Below are 6,051 nucleotides of genomic sequence, written 5' to 3' on the forward strand. Positions count from 1 at the left end.
TTGAATGAATAAATGAATGAATAAATGAAATAGTTTATACTGGTTTTGGTTTGAATGAAGTAATATGCATAAAATATATTTTATTGGTAAAGTTATTTTCAAGAGAACGAAAAAAGATGCTGGAAGTTGCTGAAACAAAGCAAAACCGAAAGAGAAGCCCTCTAACTGGTTCGCATTAAAACTGCTGCCTAGAGAGCAGTAAATCTTTCTGCAGAGCTATAGGGATTTTGGAAACAGGGCTTTTAAAACAAAGATACTGCTTCTAAGTCTGTTTTCTCTGAACGTTATTGTCTTTGTTCTATCACACAAAATTATCCATGAAATAAGAGAGCTGGCTGCCTAATCCCATACTCACATCCTTAAAGCTGCATCATCAGAAAGGAAAAAAAAAATGCTTTTCTCTCCCACTTCCAATTAAGTAAGAGTCTGGAGAAGTGTTCTGACTGGAATGTAGGAGTGCATCCCTATTATCTTGGGTGAAAACAAAAATTCTTTGCAGAAAACGAAACAATAGCCATTAAAAATCATTTACAACAATGTTTTCCACATATCAAATGTTTAATACAGTTAGGTATGGGGGCATTCTGAATTGGCATTCAGGAAATGTAAAATTTAATCTCAGCTCTCATGTTAAAAAGGTGACTTCTAATAAATTAATGTGTCCCTCTGATCCTCAAATTATGTCTAGTGTAAGTGATAAGATTAGCTCCCTGAGTTTTTAACTTGATAAAATAAGATGAAATTTGGTTATAGTGCCTGTCAGAGTCCCTGGTCCAGAGCAGATAGTCACTAAATGCCAGCTCACTCCTATGTCCTCATTATAAAATTGTAGTTTTCAACCTTTCTCTTTCTCAGTGTCCCCATCCATTACTCAGCTGTCAAGTGTGATGACTAATTCCTTCCTGATAAAACTATTGTTTGGAGGGGAAATGAAATACTATACATTATAAACACATTGAGAGGTTGCATTTAATATTTGGGCATATGGGGTGGTTATAATAGATGAAAAAAATGTTCACCATTTCATTTTTAAAAAGCTAACAATAACTCAGCCAATGATTGGAAACGATAAACTAAAAGATACATTAAACTATTATATAATTTGAGACTATCTGGTTATCGCTGAGATTAACAACAGATTCCAATATTGTTATATAAATTATTGATGTTGTATACATAAGTGGTTATCATAATTAGAGCTATCTGGTGAAAGATAAAAATGACTAGAAATAAGTATATATTAGAAAAAATCTATGATGCTAATTCTATTAGATTTAGGAAAATCTATCTCCTGAAACTAAATGTGCTAGGAAGCTTTCAGACCTAGGCAAAGTACTCATCTATTTCAAAGTTCTATTTACATGATACATTCTCAACATCTTTCTTTTTAAAATCTTGTATATGCATCTTTAAAGAATTATTACTTACTCATCACACTAAAATAAAATCAACGTTGGCATAAAAGGAACCCAGTTGCCACGATGGTGAGGTTCTAGAGGTGAATTAATTAAACAGTACTGGGCTAGGTAAGAAAGCATCACTTGTTTTTGTCAGAAGGAAGCTCCAATTATACCCACAGAAACTAATGTTCCCAAGGTCTGTGTAATTCTTATGGTAAAGAGATCAAGACCATGTATCATGATAAAGTGTGACTGTCAGAGAAGAACTGGGATTTTGAGAGTTTTCAGGAATTTGAATGAGTGGTTGAAGGACTCATTTGATGAGCAATGAGACTTTTGAAAGTGATATGTGGTGATGGACTTTTATGGCCATTTGGTGACTCCTGGCAGAAAAACAAGCTGTCTGCTTTATTTTGAATGACTTATTTTTATAATGTATTCTGCCAGTCAGTCATCCATACTCACTGACCCACTACTCCACCCCACATACCATGTGCAGCCCTGTACCCCCTTTTTGCCATTTGTGTTACTCTACCTGGAATGCATTGATTATCTTTCTCTCTTTTAAAGATGACTTATCTTTCAAGACTGAGCAGGTTTCCACTTTCTGAGGATCACCAAAGGACAGAAAGTTTGTGTAAATGGGTCACAAATTCATTCTTTGCACTTATTTTGCATTTTATGATAATTTGCTTAGTCCTTATGTGGTTCATGATACTTTGAATGGTGTTTATCATATATATATATATATATATATATATATATATATATATATATATATATATATATATATATATATATCTCCAGGGTCATAACATCCAAAACGACCAAATGCCAGAGAGAGAGGCAGGGCTGATCAGCAGCAGCAGCAGCTGCTGGTGAGGCCCAGAGAGAGAAGCAGGGTCTGGTCACCCTGCTTCTCTCTCTGGGCCTCGCCAGCAGCCAAGCCTCTCTCTCTCTCCCAGAGGTCAGCAGTTCAGTCCACATGCCAGCAGCCTGGGGCAGCTGCTGATCAGCCCCACCTCTATGATCAGGCCCAGAGATAGGCCTGGAGATGCTGACTGGCATAGAAACTGACCAATCAGAACCAAATCTGGGTGATTTGTGAGGAGCCAATAGCTGCCTAGGAGGCAGAAGTTTTGAGGCTGACTGGCATAGAAACCGACCAATCAGAACCAAATCTGGGTGAAGTGTGAGGAGCCAGTGGTTGCCTAGAAGCAGAGCTTTTGACACCGACTGGCATAGAAACAGACCAATCAGAACTTACTCTAGGTGAACTCCAAAGGCAGAACCTAAGGTAGGGGCTAAGGAGGGGTTTTAAGGGCAACAGCTGTTTGGTGTGAGGTGTAAGAAAGCAGTTCAATTTTTTAATGACCAGTTTGGCGGTATAGTGCATATGGCTGGCTATCAGTCCAGATATAGGGATGATGTGTTTTTGTCTGCCAAGATCATCTCCTCCTGCTGAAAAACCACCCCCCCCCACATTTAAGCAATCCCATCCTATATAATCTATCTATACTAATAAAAGGGTAATATGCTAATTAGACCAAGTTGACTGGCCATCTTCCAGATGTCTGACTTCCTTCCTTCCAGACAAAGCCATGGTGGTTGGGGCTGAGGCAGAGAGGGCAGTTGGGAGCAATCCGGCTGCAGGGGAGGGCAGTTGGGAGCGATCAAGCAGGGAGGCAGAGGGTTTAGGGGTGATCAGGCAGGCAGGCGAGTGTTAGGAGCCAGTCGTGCCAGATTGGAGAGGGTGCAGGCTGGGCTGAGGAACCACCCTCTGTGCATGAATTTCATGCACCAGGCCTCTAGTCCTACTAATAAAAGAGTAATATGCAAATTAACCCTCACTCCGCTACACCCACCAGCCACACCCACAACCCACGCCCACAAGCCAATCAGGAGCGAATATGCAAATAAACCCAACCAAGATGGCTACAGCCACAGAGATCAGGAGGGAGGCTTGGGTTTCCCTGGCATTGGAGGAAGCCAAGCTTTCCGCCTGCCCTTGCCGACCTAGGCCTCCACTCAAGGCTACAAAGTTTCAATGATAGAAGATACATAAATCCAAACAGAAATGGTGGCAGCCACAGAGCTGGAAAGAGCAGGAGGCTAGGGTTGCTCCAGGCGATGGAGGAAGCCAAGCTTTCCACACACCCTGGCCGGCCCAGGCCTCCGCTTAAGGCTACAAAGTTTCAATTATAGAAGATACATAAATCCAAAAAAAAATGGCTGCCACCACAGAGCAAGCAGAAGGCTTGGCTCTGCTCCAGGCTACAAAGTTTCAATTGTAGAAGATAAATAAACCCCAGATACCAGGGCCTTCGCTTGGGTCGCCAGGGGGCGTGGTCGGCCTGCAAACCACCACAGGCCCCTTGCCCAGGCCACCCCACGCCCCAAGGGAACCCCCACCCTGATCTGGGACATCCTTCAGGGCAAACCAGCTGGCGCCCACCCATGCACCAGGCCTCTATCCTATCTAATAAAAGAGTAATATGCAGATTGGCCAGCAGGGGAGGGCAGTTGGGAGGGACCAGGCCTGTAAGGGAGAGCAGTTGTGGGCGATCAGGCCAGCAGGGGAGGGCAGTTGGGAGGGACCAGGCCTGCAAGGGAGGGGAGTTGGGGGCGATCAAGCCTGCAGGGGAGGGCAGTTGGGAGGGACCCAAGCCTGCAGGGGAGGGCAGTTAGGGGCAATCGGGCTGGCAGGGGAGCAGTTAGGCATCAATCAGGCTGGCAGGGGAGTGGTTAGGGTGTGATCAGGCTGGCAGGCAGAAGCGGTTAGGGGCAATCAGGAAGGTATGCAGGCGAGCAGTTGGGAGCCAGCAGTCCTGGATTGTGAGAGGGATGTCCGACTGCCCGTTTAGGGGTTCCAGATTGGAGAGGGTGCAGGCTGGGCTGAGGGACACCCCCCCTCCAGTGCACAAATTTCGTGCACCGGGCCTCTAGTATATAATAAAAGTTTAATATGCAAATCAACTGAATGACAGAATGACAGATCGCTATGATGTGCACTGATCACCAGGGGCAGTTGTTCAATGCAGGAGCTGCCCCTGGTGGTCCATGCCCTCCATAGAAGGAGTGCTGCTCAGCTGGAAGCCACATTTATGGCTGGCGAGCGCAGCAGCAGTGTGGGAGCCTCTCCCCCTCCACAGTAGTGCGAAGGACCTCTAGTATTTCGTGCACCGGGCCTCTGGTATATAATAAAAGTGACTCAAAACAGCTCTATCATTCTACCGTTACAAAAATCCCTCCTCTTGCCTTTTATAACCACATCCATTTTCCTCCCATCCCCATCCAGGACTTAATCCCCAGCAGCCACTAATCTGGTTTCATTTCTATAATTTTGTCATTTCAGGAATGTTATCTAAATGTAATAATACAATATGTAAACTTGGGGATTTTTTTTTTCATTCAACATAATTTTTTGGCAATTTGTCCAAGTTTTTGTTTTATATGAATAGTTTTTTTTTTCTTTTTATTACTAAGTAGTATTCCATGGTGTAGTCTAACAAAGTTTGTTTAACTATTCATCTATTGAAGAACACCTGGGTTATTGCCAATTTGGGCTTAAGAATGAAGTTTTTTTTTAAACATTTGTGCACAAGTTTTCATAAAAACACATCACTATTTATTTTTATTTATCCAGGATAAATGCCCAAGACTACAATTGCTGGGTTGCTGGGTCATGTGTTGGTTGAATCTTTAGGCTTTTCTTTCTTTCTTTCTTTCTTTCTTTCTTTCTTTCTTTCTTTCTTTCTTTCTTTCTTTCTTTCTTTCCTTTCTTCCTTCTTTCTTTCCTTCCTTCCTTCTTTCTTTCCTTCTTTCTTTCCTTCTTTCTTTCCTTCCTTCTTTCCTTCCTTCTTTCCTTCCTTCTTTCCTTCCTTCTTTCCTTCCTTCTTTCTTTCTTTCTTTCTTTCTTTCTTTCTTTCTTTCTTTCTTTCTTTCTTTCTTTTATCAGCAAAAAAAAAAAAAAAAAAAAAAAATAGCAGTCTTCTAAAGTGGCTGTATCATTTCTACATTCTTACCAGCAATGTATGTATGGCCCATTTTCTCTACATCACACTAACATTAGAGTTTTGTCAATTAAAAGGAAAAATTAACAATTCTGCCCAGTTCAGTGTAGCTCAGGGGTTGATCACCTACTTTTGAACCAGCAGGTCAAGGTTTCATTTCCGGTCAGGGCACATGCCTGGGTTGCAGGCTCAATCCCAAGTAGGGCATGTACAGGAGGCAGCCAATCAATGATTCTCTCTCACCATTGATATTTCTAGCTTTCTCTCCCTCTCCATTCCTCTCTGAAATCAATAAAATTATTATTATTTTTAATGAGAAACTCTGCTAGTGATATCTCATTGTATTTATTTGAACTTTCATAATAGTTAATGGTGTTGAACATTTTTCACATGCTTATTTCCTACCTGTATATCACTGTGGCTGAAATGTCTCTTCCTGTCTTTTGTCCATTTTCTGACTAATTTTTTAAATTGAATTTTGAAAGTCCTTTGGCATCTAGAATATATGGTTTGAAAATATTTTCTTGCAATCTGTAGCTGTCTTTTCATCCTCTTAGCAGGAAATTTTACAAAGAAATTATTTTTTTTTAATTTGTATAAAGTCCAACTTATTTTTTTATGTATCATACTATTGGTGT

The sequence above is a fragment of the Plecotus auritus genome (assembly GCF_963455305.1).
Source record: "Plecotus auritus genome assembly, chromosome: 9".
Classification (NCBI taxonomy): Eukaryota; Metazoa; Chordata; class Mammalia; order Chiroptera; family Vespertilionidae; genus Plecotus; species Plecotus auritus.